Below are 21,948 nucleotides of genomic sequence, written 5' to 3' on the forward strand. Positions count from 1 at the left end.
AATTTATAAAGATTTCCGGATGTACATTCTTTTTCTCATCATTAAACGTCTGGAACTGCCTGTGTTTTAATAGTGATTCCTCGTGCTTTACTTGTGCTACAGTTGGCAGCACTACCTCTCCGTTCGCGTCGAAAACGCCTGAACAATTGACTGGCGAGTACGGTTGTACTTTCTCGCAGTCAGCTTTTCCATTCGACATGGATTTATCGGCACATTTCCGTATTATGTGTTGCTTTTGAATAGCGAGGTGATCAGTGCCCGTTCGGCTCGCTCTAATCGAGCTCACGCCTGTGTTACGTAGTCGTCGACTCGCTGCTCGGGCGAGTTAGAAATTTTGTCAACAGTTTTGACAATGTCTTTCACTTGTTTTTCCAACACACCCTTAATTTTGTCTAATTGATCTACGCGTTCTTCCAATTGCGGGACATTTTATGGAATGTCTTCGTTTTGGTCTACCAACTCAGCCACTTGCTGTGTTACTACATCGATCTCCTGTGACAAATATGACACCAGCGCCCTGTCACGTTGTTCAAACATTTCATTCATTTTTGACAGGAACTGAGCATCACACTGCTGTTCTTTGCGTTCGCGTTCAAGGCGTGCCTGTCTTTCCCTTTCGTTACGTTCGAGACGTTCTTCCGCTAAATGGTTCAAATGGCTCTGAGCACTATGGGACTTAACATCTTAGGTCATCAGTCCCCTACAACGTAGAACTACTTAAACCTAACTAACCTAAGGACATCACACATATCCATGCCCGAAGCAGGATTCGAACCTGCGACCGTAGCGGTCGCGCGGTTCCAGACTGAAGCGCATAGAACAGCTCGGCCACTCAGGCCGGCTCTTCCGCTAAAATGTCCTTAACTTGGTTAATTAATGCCTGGTCCCGTTGCTTGTCTCTCATGTCCAATTGTGCCCTCAGCCCCGTTAGAAAATCGGTCGTTGGTACAGGTACTTGTACAACATTTGCTGTCGAGGCAGTAACATCATCCTTCCCTGTGCCAGTAATCGGGTGGATTTCTTTGCTCAATTGAGCTTGATCCTGATCAGTGCCTAATATTTTGTCCGTTTCAGGTTGCTCAGCTTCCGGTTTTGGAAGCTGAGAACCTGTCATTGTGGGTGGGTTCCTCAGTGGAAACTCTTGTATATTTTCGTCTGTGTCATAGCCTGACAGATCTTCCCCGTCTAACCGTTTGTCCTTGCGTGTCTTCACCATTTCGACTAGTATTAATCCTGACTGGTAAGACACGAGTACACACAAAATCTATTTGCCCCCAAAAAGGACACACACACAAAATATACTAACTACACAAAGCACAACACTGAAATCAAGTAAAGCAAAGAAGCTACCTACTACTATTACTACTGAAACTAACAGTTACACTATCGCACTCGTAATATTTCCGTTGCACTGTGAAAAATTGTACTTCTGCTAAAACATTACTATGGCAATCAACTGCACTAGCATTTATTTGATTCACACAGCTGATTGTGTGACCTCAAATCCAGAACACTAATCACTGTCTCAGAATTCTAACACTAATTTTTGTTCAGTAGTAGTAAATGAATCTGTTTCACTATCCGCTGACGTTGAAACAAATTGAATAAACACTTCTGACAAATTTTAACTCAAGAAGATAAACACAGTGCATGGACCCCGGATTCTTTCTTCCTTCAGTTTCCAGTCCAGAAGCGCATGCATATACACCCGTACCTTTATTAGTTATTGTTGCTTGGTGTTGTCTTTGTCTCAGTTGAGACAATGGTACGCATCTAGTCACCTTCATGTCCCATATATCTTCACTGGTTGGATCTCGTACCAGTTTTGTATTTTGTGGTACATGGAAATAGATTACATATATGGCATTAATTCGCATCCATATAATTACATACATAAAAAATTCCTTTTAAATATAGTTTTCTAGATGGACAACAATATCTGTCAGTTTCTGTGTACTTAACATTGGTACATAAAATTTCGGGCCCTGATGTTGTTGGGTGCCATTTGTGACGTCAGTGCCAGGGTGAGTCACCTAACGTTACCGCTGGATATATTTCGTAAACCACATCAAATACTGACGAACCGATTCCACAGACCGAACGTGAGGAGAGGGGCTAGTGTAACTGTTTAATACAAACCATACAAAAATGCACGGAAGTATGATTTTTAACACAAACCTACGCTTTTTTAAATGGAACCAAGTTAGTTTTGCTAGCACATCTGAACATATAAACAAATACGTAATCAGTGCCGTTTGCTGCATTGTAAAATGCTAATTACATCCGGAGATATTTAACCTAAAGTTGACGCTTGAAACCTCCGACGTTCAGTTGCGTGTTGTAACAAACACGGGCCACGGTCGGCGAGCAGCATCTGCAGGGACATGTTTACGATGACGACCGTGTTTACGAGTGTGGCTGTAGTGCACTGTTGTGGTTTGGTCTAGCTGTCGCAGTGTCCGCATGTAGCGCTTCCTGCTATTGTTATTCTGCATTCGTTTCCGCACGCAGACCAACTGTAGTACACCGTGTTACCAGACGTCTGTGATAGTGCAGTGTTGTAGCAACTGTGACCATGGTGTATTCGAACTCTGAAAAGGCGGAGATGATACTCATCTATGGCGAGTGTCGACGAAATGCAGCTGAAGCCTGCAGGGTGTATGCAGAACGGAACCCGGACAGAGAGCATCCAACGTGCCGCACATTGCAAAACATCTACCGCCAACTGTATGCTACAGGTATGGTCGTAGCACGTAAACGGGTCCGTAACAGGCCCGTCACAGGAGAAGCGGGTGCATTTGGTGTGTTAGCTGCTGTTGCCATGAACCCACATATGAGTAGACGGGACATTGCGAGAGCCGGTGGACTGAGTCAAAGTAGAGTCATGCGCATACTGCATCGTCGCCGCTTGCACCCGTTTCATGTGTCGCTACATCAGCAATTACATGGTGATGACTTTAATCATCGAGTGCAGTTCTGTCAATGGGCATTAACAGAGAATGCGTTGCAGTTCTACCTGTTTACCGATGAAGCGGGTTTCACAAACCACAGGGCAGTGAATCTACGGAACATGCGTTACTGGTCCGTGAACAATCCTCGCTGGCTCAGACAGGTAGAGCGACAGCGACCGTGGACTATAAATGTATGGTGCGGAATCATTGGCGACTACCTCATTGGTCCTCACTTCATTGCAGGGGCCCAAACAGCTGCAACATACATTGCGTTTCTACAGAATGATCTGCCAACGTTGCTCGAAAATGTCCCACTGGAAACGAGTCGACGTATGTGGTATCAGCATGATGTTACACCTGCACATTCCGCAATTAACACTAGGCTGACCCTTGACGGGATGTTAGACGGGCGTTTCATAGGACGTGGAGGACGCATAAATTGGCCAGCCCGTTCTACTGATCTTACACCTCTGGACTTCTTTCTGTGGCGTACGTTAAAGGAGAATGTGTACCGTGATGTGCCTACAACCCCAGAGGATATGAAACAACGTATTGTGGCAGCCTGCGGCGACATTACACCAGATGTACTGCGGTGTGTGCGACATTCATTACGCCAGAGATTGCAATTATGTGCAGTAAATGATGGCCACCACATTGAACATCTATTGGCCTGACATGTTGGGACACACTGTATTCTACTCCGTAATTGAAAACTGAAACCACGTGTGTACGTGTACCTCACCCCTCATGGTAATGTACATGTGCGTCAGTGAGAAAGACCAATAAAAAGGTGTTAGCATGTGGACGTAGTGTGCTGTTCCAGTCTCTTCTGTACCTAAGGTCCATCACCGTTCCCTTTGGATCCCTACGTAATTCTAGCAGCGGAGGAATGGTACTCAAGCGTCAACTTTAGGTTACAATATCTCCGGATGTAATTAACATTTTACAATGCAACAAACGGCACTGATTACGTATATGTTTATATGTTCAGATGTGCTAACAAAACTAACAGGGTTCCATTTCAAAAAACGTAGGTTTGTGTTAAAAAACATACTTCCGTGCATTTTTTTATGGTTTGTATTAACCAGTTACACTAGCCCCTCTCCTCACGTTCGGTCTGTGGAATCGATTCGTCAGTATTTGATGTGGTTTACGAAATATATCCAGTGGTAATGTTGATGACTCACCCTGGGTTCTAGAAGGGCCGCTGTTTTTTCATGTAGCTACTTTAGATTTTTAACGTGATGACTGAAATATAGTTGCCGTTAACTGAATTGAATGTAATTTTGTTAATTTCTATTTATTGATTCCAAAGCAAGGCTCGAGAGAATTTCGATTGTTGTCGTGGAGCGGCCAAGATAAAACTTATTGAACTCATGGAATCTGTATAATTTAAAAACATGAACTTTAACGTAAATTAAGTATCTGTTGCAATTTAAAAAGGGTTTTACAACGAAATCTCTCGCATTTACAGTTACTGTTAACACTTTGAAAAATAAATTAATACTTCGGCGCGTAATGGCCGACCAGATGATGCACCGGAAGATGCGCTTCTGGCAGCGAAAATTACTGAAAATATGCTTATTAAAAATAATTAGCCACTGCGAGCATTCGAGGTGACAACTGTTACAAAGAAATTCAGTTTGTGATAATAATAACAAGTTTATTTTAGTAAAATACAGAACAACTTACATAAAATATGTGTAGCCGCTCAATGGTTGCCTTCCGTATAGCGAAGCAAAACAGTGTGTGAACCCTAAAGTACGTCATTCCTCCTCGGCCGTACAATCGCGTCTCTTTCGATCCTTTTTTATTTGCACTGACATTAAATAAAGATGCTACTCTTAAATTATCGCTGTTTCAAGAACATTAACTGTGTCTTTAATACTAATTATATTCATAAAATACTTTAACTAAGGTTTACAACCGATAAAAATTTCAGTATTTATGTGACGTACCGTCACATACGCCACCATGAAATAATTGACATTACGCTCAACAACATCAAACATGCCGCAGAACGCCGCATAAGACAGAAAAAACAGGTTTGTACACGCCGTGAATTCCACATAGGACAGAAGATATTAGTACGCACACACTATTTATCCAACAGAGGAAAGAGTAGATGTAGTAAATTTGAGCTTTTATACGCTGGTCCATATAGAATTCGAAGCATTCCTCACCCCAATGTAGTAGACGTCGAAACTTTGAGAACTAGAGAAACCTAAGGCAATCACAATATTTTCAATATTAAAGCCTTTATTGAATAAAAATACTTTATCATTTATCACACTATAATGCCATATCCTGATATTTATATGACCGCTTACTGATGATGATCATGCTTTTTCTTGGCAGGTGCCTGGTAAGGTAAGGTTAGCAAGTCTCTTTTCTTGTCGTTATACATCAGACAGTGGACTTTTTCCATTTTTACGTATATATGATCGTTTTCCTATCGAAAGTAGAAATTTCTCTGTATGCACTAGTAAGTCGTTAAGATGTAACAAACACCAGCTGACTTTCACATTTTGCCTTATGATATCTCAATATCTACACTAATCTAGATTTTTTGCTACTACATTATGATATTATGTGTACATTTTTGCACTTTAAAATTGTCAATGCTTTTGACCAAATATGATTCCACAAAACAACATTTTTAATTAAAATACTTAAGCAACTTAAACAAAAAAATATTCACCGTTTTCTATCATGCTATGCTGTATGGTTGGTTATATCACTAGTGGGTATATAAATTAAATGCAAGATATTAACCCATATTCATCATTTTCAGAAAGCAATACCGTGTAAAAGAAATAACCGCAGTGGTGTACTATGAAATGGAAATTTCACAATTGGAATGAATGAAAGAAAATGCTACAGCTACAGCTGACTCATGATGAATGACGTTATTAATCCTTATTTCCAGCAATAAGTCAAAAGCAAAAATTTTCGTGCCCCAGCAATTGACTATCGATCCCAACGCAAACGATTGCTAGAACAAAAAAAATATTATTACCAGTCCCAACTATTACCAGTATGCAACTAAATAATACTACCAGTTTAAGATATATTTCTAGTCGTAAATATAAAGCAAATTTTTCTGATGTATTTATTCCATTACATCTATGTATTATTGGACTAAACACCTTGAGTACTAGATCCAATGTCTTACATTTTAAATACGTCTTATGTCACTTGCATGACATCAAATATAATTACTAGCAGCTTGATGCTATATGCAATAACTCCTGTTTTGAATGATGATTTCTGAATAACGCATAATAAATGCTTTGTAACTGGCCAACGAGTACCAATAATTACTGTAATGAGATGACTTATGAAGCCAACAATTACTGTAATGAGATGATTTATGAGTAATGATTTATAACGCTACATAAATGGTTTGTAACTAGCCAACGAGTGCCAATAACTGTAATGAGATGTCACATGATGCCAATAATTACTGTAATGAGATGACTTCTGAATAATATTCTATAATACTACATAAATGCTTTGTAACTGGCCAGTGAGTGCCAATAATTATTCAGATCACATGATACACTAGTGTAGTTCTGAACGATGACTAGCATAAGACTTAATGTATCCTTCACCTTCGGACCTAATTACCACCATTTACTGCGATATCCGTATGTCCTGTCTATCCTCATGATCATAGAGCACTATATTTGGTTTTTTCCCTAATTCTAGGTTGATGTAAGAGTATGGTTTCTACAAGAATGTGGTGTTGACATCAAGCTGTCGACGACTGACCGAAGGAGATGTCATTATGGTCCTACTATTTGGTGTACCTAATGTACTACCAAAATGATAACATACAATATTAATACATTTCAGTGTATTGGCTACACTGATAAATACTTGAGGGAAGAGAACTTCAGATTGTCTCACTTGGTGTTGTGATTCTGTAGAAAGATATGGACTTTTAGTGCAGCAATGTGCAACTCACTGTGCTACAACCATTCCTTTCCAAGTTCTTGTAAAATACTAAAGACTTTTACAGTGTGTGTGAAACTTTATTTCATTTCTCAATATGTTTAAATTCTTGTAAAATGGTAAAGACCTATACACTTCTTAGTATGTTCTGTATTCATTGCGCATACACTTTGTCATTTATTAATATGTTCTGTACTCAGTGAGTGTGCACTCTATTTCATTTCTTAATGCGTTCTGTACTTATATTATTTATCAATAATGTTATATATATATGTATATAGTCGGTGACTGTAGACTTAGTAAACTAAATTGATTATAGAAAAAATTTGTGGCTCATGGCAAGTCTAATTGACTGACCATTCCTGCCACCACCGGATGCGGTGGCCGAGCGGTTCTAGGCGCTTCAGTCCGGAACCGCGCGACTGCTATGGTCGCAGGTTCGAATCCTGCCTCGGGTGTGGATGTGTGTGATGTCCTTAGGTTAGTTAGGTTGAAGTAGTTCTAAGTTCTAGGGGACTGATGACCTCAGGTGTTAAGTCCCATAGTGCTCAGAGCCATTTGAACCATTATCAGGCAACTGAGGCCATACTGCGAGCAGTAGCACTAATGCATGATGGGAGTGGTGACTGCGTGAAGGTAAGGAGGAGGCTGGGGTGGGGAGGGGAAGAGATACTAGGGTAGAGGTGGCAAAAAGAGAAGTGCTGCTGGGGAGTGAACAGAGATGAGATGGAGAGACTGTAAGGCAGCTATGTGCACTTCGGTGGTTAGACAGACGGCAGCGGAGAGGTGGGAAGGGGTAAAAGAGAAGAAAAAATAATGGGTGCTGTGGTGGAATGAGGGCTGTGAAGTGCTGGAATGGGGACAGAAAGGGGCTGGGTGGGTGGGAACAATGATTAACGATGGTTGAGGCCAGGAGGGTTACTGGAACGTAGGATATATTGCTGGGAAAGTTCCTACAGTCAACAACTAGGAAGGTGGCATGTTGGGTTGAGTAGGACTAGGTGAAGCCAGTGGGGGAGCTGTTGTTGAGGTTCTGGAGGAATGTGGATAGGATGTGCTCGATCCAGATCGCAAAGATGTCATCAGTGAATCTGAACCAGGTGAGGGATTTAGGATTCTGGGTGTTTAGGAAGGATTCCTCTAGATAGCCCATGAATAGGTGGGCATAGGCTGGTGCCGTGCAGGTGCCCATATCAGTAACCCGGATCTGTTTGTCGGTAACGCCTTCAAAGCAGAACTAATTGTGTATGATAATATAGTTTGTCAGGGCGACTAGGATGGAGGTTCTTGGTTTGGAATCCGTCGGGCGTTGGGAAAGGTTGTGTTGAATGGTGGTAAGGCTGTGGGCGTTTGGGATGTTAGTGTAAAGAGAGGTGGCATAAGTAGTGATGAGCAGGGCACTGTGTTGTAAAGGGAGAGGAACTGTGGAATTGCGGTGGAGGAAAGGGTTGGTATGTTTTATATAGGAGGTAAGGTTCCGGATAATGGGTTGAAGCTGTTGGTCTATGAGAGCAGAGATTCTCTCAGTAGGGGCACAGTAACTGGGACCTGACTTACTACTGACTTGCCACATCCGAAAAATACTGAATGTTTCTAGCTCCGGACGTTGCTACACGAAATACGGGCCCCAATAAGTTTCACAGCTATCAAGACTGTTGACTATTATACAAGACGTACAGAGAAGCGTGCCAACGCTTAAGACCACTGGAAAACGACGACCACTGGGAATTATCACTTCAAGAACTCACAGCCTCAGCGGAACAAATGAGACGCTTGTTCACTGTAAGTCCTAAACAGCTATGGGACTTCTTCAGTGAGAGTGTGGGTGATGACATACTGTACGAAATCCGAGAAGTTCTTCCTGAACAGACCGTATAATTCATGGACACCTTCACTGAAACATTCATTCCCCTAGAAGTTCAATGTTAGGTAATAAACGTGAGACCTTAGTACAACTTGGTATACCTGCATCACCAAAAGATGTTGGTGCTAAACTGCGAAATTAAAAAGGAAGAAAGTTACAACATCGACGAACTACTCCAATATATTCCTCACAACAAACTACTCATTAATGTCAATCGAACGGAAATTTACTACGTTATCGTAGACCGGTTCGACAACAACACTGGTTGAATTATTATTTGGATGCACCGAGTGGCACGATAAGACGTTTCTAATAACTATTGCCCACTGAAATAAGTGCTAAACAACACATCGCGCTTGCACGAGCATCATCCAGCTGTGTGTCTCTAATAAAGTCGACGTTTGTTCTCACCTCGGTAGCGATTTAAACGGGGTGAATTGTTTCACTTGCTAAAACACATTCAACAGCCAAGATCGAGTGAAATATTTCTTTAAGACAACCATTTTAGACGGACTTTGCTGTCAATTTAAGTTCTTAAAAACGCTCAACGTATAATGAACACGTTTCGCAACAAAATGATCGTTAAGACCCCAAGATGAAAATCACACACAGTTCCGAAACCGGTTGTCTGAAACAAAGAAACATTTAATGCGCTTTAGGCCGTCGAATGTGTTTCAGTTAGAGAGCATCACAGTAAGAATCTTTCCACGCTAATGTGTGACCTTAGATTGGAAATATTTTCGTATACATTTGGCAACAGTAACAAGTAAAGGAACCTTTTTGTTATGGATATTAGAGGGACGTGCATCGCCCTTTCGAGAAACATTCCTTCTTGAAAGGAAGGAGGACTTGGCTAAAGATCTGTGACATTCTCTCTAGTGCGACGCCAGTGCCAGTTTCCGGGACACTCCATTCCTTTACGTCAGATGCTGCCTCGGTGAAAGAAAGCTTTGTGTTAAGAGTTTAGGGCGGAGACGTTCTGCCGTACGGCGTTTACGGCCGCGGCGGCCTACATGCTGGAAGAGAGAGGACTCGGGTCGTCGTAAAAGCGTCGCATCCGCCTTCGGTGGCGTTTGGGCGACGCAACGACCCGTCCGAGGCAGGGCAGGGGGCTGCAGCCATCTGGGCCAAGGGCGGCGCCTCGGGGCGGAAAGGGGGCGGGATCCGCCTCGGAAGATAGCGGGCTCTCCACGGCGCGGCGCCACATCCATCACACGGATCAGCTGAGAGGGCAGAGCGTTCCGGCGCACCGCGTTACTGCGCAGCTACCGAGCGGCAGCGGAGTTTATGGACCGTGAGACTATCTGCCCCTTTACATCATCATTGTCTTCCTTTCAACGATTAGGCTGTTGTCTCTGCTGAACTCACATACAGGGTTATTACAAATGATTGAAGCGATTTCACAGCTCTACAATAACTTTATTATTTGAGATATTTTCACAATGCTTTGCACACACATACAAAAACCCAAAAAGATTTTTTAGGCATTCACAAATGTTTGATATGTGCCGCTTTAGTGATTCGGCCGACATCAAGCCGATAATCAAGTTCCTGCAACACTCGGTGCAGCACGTCCCCATCAATGAGTTCGAAAGCATCGTTGATGCGAGCTCGCAGTTCTGGCACGTTTCTTGGTAGAGGAGGTTTAAACACTAAATCTTTCACATAACCCCACTGAAAGAAATCGCATGGGGTTAAGTCGGGAGAGCGTGGAGGCCATGATATGAATTGCTGATCATGGTCTCAACCACGACCGATCCATCGGTTTTCCAATCTCCTGTTTAAGAAATGCTGAACATCATGATGGAAGTCCGGTGGAGCACCATCCTGTTGAAAGATGAAGTCGGCGCTGTCGGTCTCCAGTTGTGGAATGAGCCAATTTTCCAGCATGTCCAGATACACGTGTCCTGTAACGTTTTTTTCGCAGAAGAAAAAGGGGCCGTAAACTTTAAACCGTGAGATTACACAAAACACGTTAACTTTTGGTGAATTACGAATTTTTTGCATGAATGCGTGAGGGTTTTCTACCGCCCAGATACGCACATTGTGTCTTTTCACTTCACCATTAAGAAAAAATGTTGCTTCATCACTGAAAACAAGTTTCGCACTGAACGCATCCTCTTCCATGAGCTGTTGCAACCGCGCCGAAAATTCACAGCGTTTGACTTTGTCATCGGGTGTCAGGGCTTGTAGCAATTGTAAACGGTAAGGCTTCTGCTTTAGCCCTTTCCGTAAGATGTTCCAAACCGTTGGCTGTGGTACGTTTAGCTCCCTGCTTGCTTTATTCGTCGACTTCCGCGGGCTACGCGTGAAACTTGCCCGCACGCGTTCAACCGTTTCTTCGCTCGCTGCAGGCCGACCCACTGATTTCCTCTTAAGAGGCATCCAGAAGCTTTAAACTGCGCATACCATCGCCGAACGGAGTTAGCAGTTGGTGGATCTTTGTTGAACTTCGTCCTGAAGTGTCGTTGCACTGTTATGACTGACTGATGTGAGTGCATTTCAAGCACGACATACGCTTCCTCGGCTCCTGTCGCCATTTTGTCTCACTGCGCTCTGGCGGCAGAAACCTGAAGTGCGGCTTCAGCCGAACAAAACTTTATGAGTTTTTCTACATATCTGTAGTGTGTCGTGAGCATATGTCAAAGAATGGAGCTACAGCGAATTTATGAAATCGCTTCAATCATTTGTAATAGCCCTGTACATAATCATTCCCGTGCATGAACTGTGTTGCGAACATGGAAACCATCAGGTGTATGATGGCATGACGAGAATGAAAATTTGTACCGGACCGAGACTCGAACCCGGATTACCAGCTTACCTCAAGCAGTCACCTCACCACTTTCATTTACTTTTACCATCTTCCTTTTCTTCAATGTGTATTTGAAAAGAACGTCCGGAGGAGGCTCGGGGGACAGAGCAGGTAGGCGTCGAACCCGAGGTCTGACCCCGGTATCCTCCACACTGCCATCGATCCTGCTGGGTATAGGAAGCAGGAGGAACAAGAACCTTTATTATTTACAAAATCCTAGTGTTTTATAATAGCCTTATAAGTGTCCTGAAAGGAACCCCGCTGCACCCTGCTGCCGTCCTGTCATAGAGTAGGAGAATAACAAGATGCGGTCACCTTCGGCACTCTTCAGCCATTCTAAACTAAACTAAAATACAGTGAAATAACAATATACTTAGAAGAATTTCTACAACGAGTCTGGTATCTGTTCTGTGTTCCCTGCTCGGTTATTCGCTCTGTTTCCTTAGTTGATCGCTTTACTTGAATGGTCCCACAGACGTCATCTAGCCGATCTGCGCACTAGGCACACCGCAACTACACACATCAAAAAATGTCCTGCCTCACCTCGGTTCCGAGAGTTCCGGAGCCTGCACAGAAAATTGGAATAGATAACAACTTAAACGTCGTTTCTGCCCCTTTTATTGCTCATGAAAACCACACAGTGCAAGTTGTACCACCACACAGCGAGACTTTCAGAGGGTGTGGTCCAGATTGCTGTACGCACCTGTACCTCTATTACCCAGTAGCACGTCCTTTTGCATTGATCTATGCCTGTATTCGTAGTGGCATACTATCAACAAGTTCATAAGGCACTGTTGGTCCGCATTGTCCCACTCCTCAACGGCGATTCGGCCTAGATCCCTCAGAGTGGTTGGTGGGTCACCTCATCCATAAACAGTATTTATCCATCTACATCAGACATGTTCGACAGGGTTCATCCCTGGAGAACACGCTGGCGACTTTAGTAGAGCGATGTCGTTATCCTGAAGGAAGTCCTCAACAAGATTTGCACGATGAGGGGGCGAGCTGTCGCCCATGAAGACGAATGCCTCGCCAAAATGCTGCTGATGTGGCTGCACTAACGGTCAGAGGATGGCATTCACCTATAGTACAGCCGTTACGGAACCCTGCATGATCACCAGAGGCGTACGACAGCCCCACATATTGCCACCCAAAAACTGCAGGAACCTCCACTTTGCTGCACTCGTTGGACAGTGTGTCTAAGGCGTTCAGTCTGCTGACCGGGTTGCCTCCTAACACGCCTCCGACGATATTCTGGCGAAGACATATACGTCACTCAACCGTGAAGAGAAGGTGATGCCAATCCTGATCTGTCAATTCGGCATTTTGTTGTGCCCATCTGTACTGCGCTGCATGGTATCGTGGTTGCAAATGTCTTGCTGCAATGGACGTCGGGAATGAAGTTGCGCATCATGCAGTCTACTGCGCACAGTTTGAGTCGTGACTCGACGTCCTGTGAGTGCACGAAAAGCGTTGTTCAACATGGTGGTGTTACTGTCAGGGTTCCTCGGAGCCATAATTCGTAGCTAGCGGTCGTCAACCCCAGTAGAGCCCTTGGGCGGCCTGAGCCAGGCATGTCATCGACAGTTCCTATCTCTCTTCCATGTTCGGTCAAAATCGCTTTTGTTCACTCCGAGGCGCCTATTGGGAGCCGTTCCTGGCACAAAGTAACAAAACGGAATCGAACGAACCACGGTATTGACCGTCTAGGCTTGGTTGAACTACAGACGACAAGAGTCGTGTACCTCCTTCCTGGTGGAATGACTGGAATTGATCGGCTGTCGCATCCCCTCCGTCTAATAGCCGCTGCTCATGCATGGTTGTTCACATCATTGGGAGGGTTTAGTGACATCTATGAACAGTGAAAGTAACTGTGTCTGTGATGCAATATCCATAATCAACGCGTATCTTCAGGAGTTCTGGGAACCGGGATGATGCAAAAATTTAATGATGTGTGTATCTTGCGGCTCCGCAAAAACCGTCCATAAGAAATTTGCATACGAGTCCTTATATTTCAGTAGCCGTAACACTTTTCTATGCCTGCCAGTAACCAAATGGTTCAAATGGCTCTAAGCACTATGGGACAACATCTGAGTTCGTCATTCCCCTAGACCTAGAACTACTTGAACCTAACTAACCTAAGCACATCACACACATCCATGCCCCAGTCAGTATTCGAACCTGCGACCGTAGTAACAGCGCGGTTCCAGACTGAAGCGCCTAGAACCGCTCGGCCACAGCGTCTGGCACCAATAATCCAGAATGTTCGTGTCTATATCACGGTATAAGTAATGGACCGTCATACCGTGACCCACGCCACCGCGCTCTTCTTATTACGCCGAAAACGTGCCCTCCAGAAAAAAACACTATGTTGGACGAGATTTCAGTATGTTTAGCGCACAGCACGAACAATATGATCCTCCTCGCCACAGTCCAGACCTCCAATGGTAAGCCGGCCGGAGTGGCCGAGCGGTTAAAGGCGCTACAGTCTGGAACCGCAGGGCCTCTACGGTCGCAGGTTCGAATCCTGCGTCGGGCATGGATGTGTGTGACGTCCTTAGGTTAGTTAGGTTTAAGTAGTTTTAAGTTCTAGGGGACTTATGATCACAGCAGTTGAGTCCCATAGTGCTCAGAGCCATTTGAACCAATCTCCAATGGCGTTGGTCGTCCGTGTCAAGTATGCGGCATTTTTGACACATAGGCGAATACACCACATGAATAGCGTACTTTTTATTATCTGTCGCATACTTCAGGTTCACCACATTGAACCGTGTCGATCTGACTGACGTAGGTAGGTGAGGTGGTGAACTACGCCCCATCAAACTCTCCAATTAGCCGCAGGACGTTTCCATGTCACTTTATTCTGGCAGATCTGTCGAAGAAGCAAATTACATACGTCCTCCAATCTCGGCGGTCATGACGTGGGTAAGTGCACCCGAACGTAACTGTGTTCAGCGTGCCATTGGGCTACCCGAGCACGACTAACGTCCATTCCGAAACTTCCATACGTCGTTCAAAAGCGTGAAAGTTTGGGTCTGACAGTGAGTCGCATTAGGATAGCCAAATAGTTAGGAGACCGCTCGAGATTAGCGGGATATTCGGGTTCGAGTCCTGGTCCGGCAATATTTTCTTTGTCATCAATTCGTTATACAGCTTATAGTTCTAGATGTTCTTAGCAGCCAATACATTTCATGTATTCACAACAGCATTAGTCGCCGCAGTGCCTGTTCCCATCCATCCATGTCCGAAGCAATACTGCAAGGCGCTTTGAAACAACACAGGCTCTACAATATCGTAAAATTGTTTCTACCTTTGTCAAGGTCTTCCAGTATCTCTTTTCCCGTTCAGCTTGTAATTCACGTTCTTCTGGGGGATTATGTGGCCTAGCCTTCTCATGAGGTCTAGAGTCTACCGATATTTTCGAATTTTTTCGTTCATGTTGAAAATATTTAATTCTGTTGAAAACATTCAATAGCCTTGATCGCATAAAATATTTCTTTAAGACAACCGGTTTCGACAGACTTTTCTGTTATCTTCAGGTCTGTTACAAAGTGCACATCATGGAATACGTCTCGTGAGTAAAGACGTAATTTTTGAGACAATAGTTTTAGACTAACTTCACCAAAAGACCAAAATGGAGTTATATATTTTCATACCTTGAAATTTTTGTTGTTGTGAAAATTGTTCATTTTAATTAGCTCCTCACGCCAGTTTGTCATATGGATAAAAATCAGCATATTATAAAAGATTTGTCATAACTACAATATTTAAAAATATAAAACACCTTGTGCAAAAGGTCACTCCGTATAACATCGCTCACAGATGCTTCTTCCATCACAAAAATACAGTACATAGTAGCACATCTGTTTACATAAGCTGGACATATTCTAAACAGCAAAAATCCACTTTAAACGGCGTATAAGGTGCAAGGGACGTGCAAGGTGCAGGGTGAAGGTAGACGAAAATTGTCATGGGTGACTGGAATTCAATAGTAGGAAAAGGAAGAGAAGGAAACGTAGTAGGTGAATATGGGCTGGGGGTAATAAATGAAAGAGGAAGCCGCCTAGTAGAACTTTGCACAGAGCACAACTTAATCATAGCTAACACTTAGTTCAAGTATCATGAATGAAGGTTGTATACATGGAAGAAGCCTGGAGGTACTAAGGTATCAGATAGATTATAAATGGTAAGACAGAGATTTACGAACCAGGCTTTAAATTGTAAAACATTTCAAGGGGCAGATGTGGAGTCTGACCACAATGTATTGGTTATGAACTGTAGATTAAAACTGAAGAAACTGCAAAAAGGTGGGAATTTAAGGAGATGGGACCTGGATAAACTGACTAAACCAGAGGTTGTACAGAGTTTCAGGGAGAGCATAAGGGAACAATTGACAAGAATAGGGGAAAAAATACAGTAGAAGAAGAATGGGTAGCTTTGAGGGATGAAGTAGTGAAGGCAGCAGAGGATCAAGTAGGTAAAAAGACGAGGGCTAGTAGAAATCCTTGGGAAACAGAAGAAATATTGAATTTAATTGATGAAAGGAGAAAATATAAAAATACAGTAAATGAAGTAGGCAAAAAGGAATACAAACGTCTCAAAATGGTTCAAAGGGCTCTGAGAACTATGAGACTTAACTGCTAAGGTCATCAGTCCCCTAGAACTTAGAACTACTTAAACCTAACTAATCTAAGGACGTCACAGACATCCATGCACGAGGCAGGATTCGAACCTGCGACCGTAGCGGTCGCACGGTTCCAGACTGCAGCGCCTATAACAAACGTCTCATAAATGAGATCGACAGGAAGTGTAAAATGGCTAAGCAGGGATGGCAAGAGGACAAATGTAAGGATGTAGAGGCTTATCACACTAGGAGTAAGATAGATGCTGCCTAAAGGAATATTAAAGAGACCTTTGGAGAAAAGAGAACCACTTGCATGAATATCAAGAGCTCAGATGGAAACCCAGTTCTAAGCAAAGAAGGGAAAGCAGAAAGGTGGAAGGAGTATACGAGGGCGATGTACTTGAGGACAATATTATGGAAACGGAAGGGGATGTAGATGAAGATGAAATGGGAGATACGATACTGTGTGAAGAGTTTGACAGAGCACTGAAAGACCTCAGCCGAAACAAAGCCCCGGGAGTAGACAACATTCCATTAGAAGCACTGACAGCCTTGGGAGAGCCAGTCCCGACAAAACTCTACCATCTGGCGAGGAAAATGTGTAAGACAGGCAAAATACCCCCAGACTTCAAGAAGAATATAATAATTACAATCAAAAGAAAGCAGGTGTTGACAGATGTGAAAATTACCGCCGGCCGCGGTGGTCTCGCGGTTCTAGGCGCGCAGTCCGGAACCGCGCGACTGCTACGGTCCCAGGTTCGAATCCTGCCTCGGGCATGGATGTGTGTGATGTCCTTAGGTTAGTTAGGTTTAAGTAGTTCTAAGTTCTAGGGGACTGATGACCACAGCTGTTAAGTCTCATAGTGCTCAGAGCCATTTGAACCATTTTTGAAAATTACCGAATAATCAGTATAATAAGTCACGGCTGCAAAATACTAACGCGAATTCTTTACAGACGAATGGAAAAACTGGTAGAAGCCTACCTCGAGGAAGATCAGTTTGGATTTCGCAGAAGTATTGGACAACGTAAGGCAATACTGACCCTACGACTTATCTTAGAAGCTAGAAAGAAAAGGCAAACCTACGTTTCTAGCACTTGTAGACTTAGAGAAAGCTTTTGACTGTGTTGACTGGAATACTCTCTTTCAAATTCTGAAGGTGGCATGGGTGAAATACAGGGAGCGAAAGGCTATTTACAATTTGTACAGAAACCAGATGGCAGTTACAAGAGTCGAGGATCGTGAAAAGGAAGCAGTGATTGGGAAGGGAGCGACACAGGGTTGTAGCCTCTCCCCGATGTTATTCAATCTGTATATTGAGCAAGCAGTAAAGGATACAAAAGAAAAATTGGGAGTGGGAATTAAAATCCATGGAGAAGAAATAAAAACTTTGAGATTCGCCGATGACATTGTAATTCTGTCAGAGACAGCATAGGACTTGGAAGAGCAGTTCAACGGAATGGACTGTATCCTGAAAGGAGAATATAAGATGGCTAAAAAGTTTGTGGAAACCGGAAATGAATAAATATTTTACACGATCTAGGATGTTGAATGTTGCTAGCAAGTAAAAAAGATCGTTCCTTCAGTATTCTGAAAATCAGAAAATTCAGCCATTTAATTCTGCTCAGATATCTTCATTTCTAATCATGCATTGGATTTTGTTTCCTTTTTTTAAGTTCCGTACCTCAATCGATAAAAACCGAGCGCCTTGTACGATCGTTTTATCGTCCGTCTGTCTGTCAGAGAGTTAAAACCCATTTTTGTCATAAACGGGTTGACGGATCGAGTCGAAATTTATGCCACTTACTAAGGCTAGCTCCCATGGTGGCGTAAAATATGGAAGCTTATCAGTCAAAGCAATCAAAAGATATGGAGTTTTTGGCCGCATATTTTGACACTGTCAAACTTATTCCTCGTGATCTATAGGGTACTTCTGGTTAATGTAGAATCATGTACTCTGACAAGAAGCAATGATCCGCATAACACCAAAAGTAAGAAATTCGGATTTTGCTAATTTGCTACTGGAACTCAAGCGTCCGCGGCTAACCAACCACTTTCCACGAATTGGGGCCGGGGATGTTTTTCAGCTAAGTAACGTAGGTTCACATAGTAGCGTGGTACTTAAGCTTTTTATTTTTGACCATGTCTTATTCTGGCATGTTTTAGTTCATTTATGTGTAACGCCGGAAATGCATATCCTTCTATTTCTATCTATTACACTATAGATTTTTCCTTATTTTGTTACCCGAAGATATGACATTTGTGTCTTTATATATTGTAATTGTTTTACTATTTGTATATATTTATTTATGCATTTATGTCGATGTATAATTGGTTTGTTTTGTAAATATTATTTATATTTTTACGCTGGGTCTCGTCTAGGGAAAACTATGCTATTGAACGATTACATCGATAGGTCATGTGGAGAACCAAAGTGTGTAGGATATTTGGGAGTGTTAACGCTGCCGCGTGGAGCGCGGGCAGAGCAGCGAGAGTTTTGGCTGGGGTAATGGAGTGGAGCAGGTGTGTTGTGTGACGCTCCCGCGAGTTGCCGCACTTTCGGGGTTGGGCAGCATGTAATTGCGCTCGACTTGCTATGATAGTTTCTGACACGGTGTCGCGGACGGGAAGCATTAGCTGGCGCGCATCAACAGCCCGTTTCGCCTGGTGACCGTGTCGAGAAGAAGGCGCGCCAACATCCAGCTTCTGCAACAGCGACGGCCGACAATGAGTGACTGTCGCCACCTCCTCGATCGACGGCTTCAAACCTTCAATCAACCAACAAGGAAGACTGGAAGCACGTAAGGTTTTAGAACAGTATGGCAGACCTCAGCTTTTCAAACTGTTCAAATCACAAAATTACAGCAACGTAGCATGAACCTTTGTTGCTCATTGTCCCAATTGCATTACCAAGCAGGGTCCCTTCCTTTTCCGGAATGAACCCGAGTGTCGTTGAAATTCAAACGCCAGCATTATTCGATTTCACTGCTTTAATTTCAAAGTTCAGTTAAGGTATTCATAGCTGGCTACAATATTTAGATTACACAAGCACAAATTAAGAGTGCGAGTTTTCTTACCGTATTTTAGCTTACCCGTGACTGCAGCTCAGCTGGGTACGTACTAAATTTTACTATTGTTAATTGTTCAGAATCATTTCATTCTAGTTCAAAGTTAAATCTCTTATTTCTAAATTGCGCAGATTCAAGTAGCTTTTGAAATGTTTATTGAGGTAGTCCAAGACTAACCGTATCTTACTGAATTTCGATGTGCTTCAGAAAGAAAGCTCACTATTAACTTTAGTCACTAAATTAACTTTCGATTTTTGGTTTTATTAATTCATTTGCTAAATTAAGTCAGAGTGTAGCGAAATTTATTACTTCTGACAAACTTTCAGTTTTCACACTACACGAGTCAACCTTCAGTTGCCACGCTTCTAGTGCTAAATATATATGTAATAACCTTTCTTTTTCAGTTACTATGGTAATTGTCCTTAGGACTGGCGACAGTAATTTCCCCCAAATATCAAATATCTAATTACTGCTAGTTAATTGTTAACGTAACAGCCGCACATTAACTTTCTTTATTAACTTTACCCCTTTTCAAAATTAATTTCCACCAGTTTCATTTGCATTTTTCCTTTCATTTAGATATAACCCTTTCCTCCCTCTTTACCGACAAATTAATTTCGGTGACGATTGCTTTTCCCAAATTTGGTTCAAATGGCTCTGAGCACTATGGGACTTAACATCTGTGGTCATCAGTCCCCTAGAACTTAGAACTACTTAAACCTAACTAACCTAAGGACATCACACACATCCATGCCCGAGGCAGGATTCGAACCTGCGACCGTAGCAGTCGCGCGGCTCCGGACTGAGCGCCTAGAACCGCTAGACCACCGCGGCCGGCTCCCAAATTTCCATTAGGTACACGCGGCTTAATTTTTCACTGTCATTAAGGTCGATAAGCGAGGGGGAGGTTACATATGCTTCTGAAGAAGGCTAGATTATTCTAGCTGAAACGTGAGTAAAGACCAGTAACATTTCGCAACTGAGGCGGATTTTTGATATACACTCCTGGAAATGGAAAAAAGAACACATTGACACCGGTGTGTCAGACCCACCATACTTGCTCCGGACACTGCGAGAGGGCTGTACAAGCAATGATCACACGCACGGCACAGCGGACACACCAGGAACCGCGGTGTTGGCCGTCGAATGGCGCTAGCTGCGCAGCATTTGTGCACCGCCGCCGTCAGTGTCAGCCAGTTTGCCGTGGCATACGGAGCTCCATCGCAGTCTTTAACACTGGTAGCATGCCGCGACAGCGTGGACGTGAACCGTATGTGCAGTTGACGGACTTTGAGCGAGGGCGTATAGTGGGCATGCGGGAGGCCGGGTGGACGTACCGCCGAATTGCTCAACACGTGGGGCGTGAGGTCTCCACAGTACATCGATGTTGTCGCCAGTGGTCGGCGGAAGGTGCACGTGCCCGTCGACCTGGGACCGGACCGAAGCGACGCACGGATGCACGCCAAGACCGTAGGATCCTACGCAGTGCCGTAGGGGACCGCACCGCCACTTACCAGAAAATTAGGGACACTGTTGCTCCTGGGGTATCGGCGAGGACCATTCGCAACCGTCTCCATGAAGCTGGGCTACGGTCCCGCACACCGTTAGGCCGTCTTCCGCTCACGCCCCAACATCGTGCAGCCCGCCTCCAGTGGTGTCGCGACAGGCGTGAATGGAGGGACGAATGGAGACGTGTCGTCTTCAGCGATGAGAGTCGCTTCTGCCTTGGTGCCAATGATGGTCGTATGCGTGTTTGGCGCCGTGCAGGTGAGCGCCACAATCAGGACTGCATACGACCGAGGCACACAGGGCCAATACCCGGCATCATGGTGTGGGGAGCGATCTCCTACACTGGCCGTACACCACTGGTGATCGTCGAGGGGACACTGAATAGTGCACGGTACATCCAAACCGTCATCGAACCCATCGTTCTACCATTCCTAGACCGGCAAGGGAACTTGCTGTTCCAACAGGACAATGCACGTCCGCATGTATCCCGTGCCACCCAACGTGCTCTAGAAGGTGTAAGTCAACTACCCTGGCCAGCAAGATCTCCGGATCTGTCCCCCATTGAGCATGTTTGGGACTGGATGAAGCGTCGTCTCACGCGGTCTGCACGTCCAGCACAAACGCTGGTCCAACTGAGGCGCCAGGTGGAAATGGCATGGCAAGCCGTTCCACAGGACTACATCCAGCATCTCTATGATCGTCTCCATGGGAGAATAGCAGCCTGCATTGCTGCGAAAGGTGGATATACACTGTACTAGTGCCGACATTGTGCATGCTCTGTTGCCTGTGTCTATGTGCCTGTGGTTCTGTCAGTGTGATCATGTGATGTATCTGACCCCAGGAATGTGTCAATAAAGTTTCCCCTTCCTGGGACAATGAATTCACGGTGTTCTTATTTCAATTTCCAGGAGTGTATTTATTCTTTCATATGTAGAACTGACAGCGAAGTTTATTAGCGTTGTTCACGTTCAGTGTTGTTACCAGGCCTGGTAGGGTATAATGCGGCTTGAACAGCTCAAAATGTTGAGTGATAACAACGAAGGATACGGAGACGTCCCGTACTTATGTGAGACAGAATTATCAGTACGTGACAGAGTTCGAAATGTATATCACTGTATGTCTCCTTTTGGCCAGCAGAACGGAGCCTACAATATCCAGATTTGT

The sequence above is a fragment of the Schistocerca cancellata genome, chromosome 3 (assembly GCF_023864275.1).
Source record: "Schistocerca cancellata isolate TAMUIC-IGC-003103 chromosome 3, iqSchCanc2.1, whole genome shotgun sequence".
Taxonomy (NCBI): domain Eukaryota; kingdom Metazoa; phylum Arthropoda; class Insecta; order Orthoptera; family Acrididae; genus Schistocerca; species Schistocerca cancellata.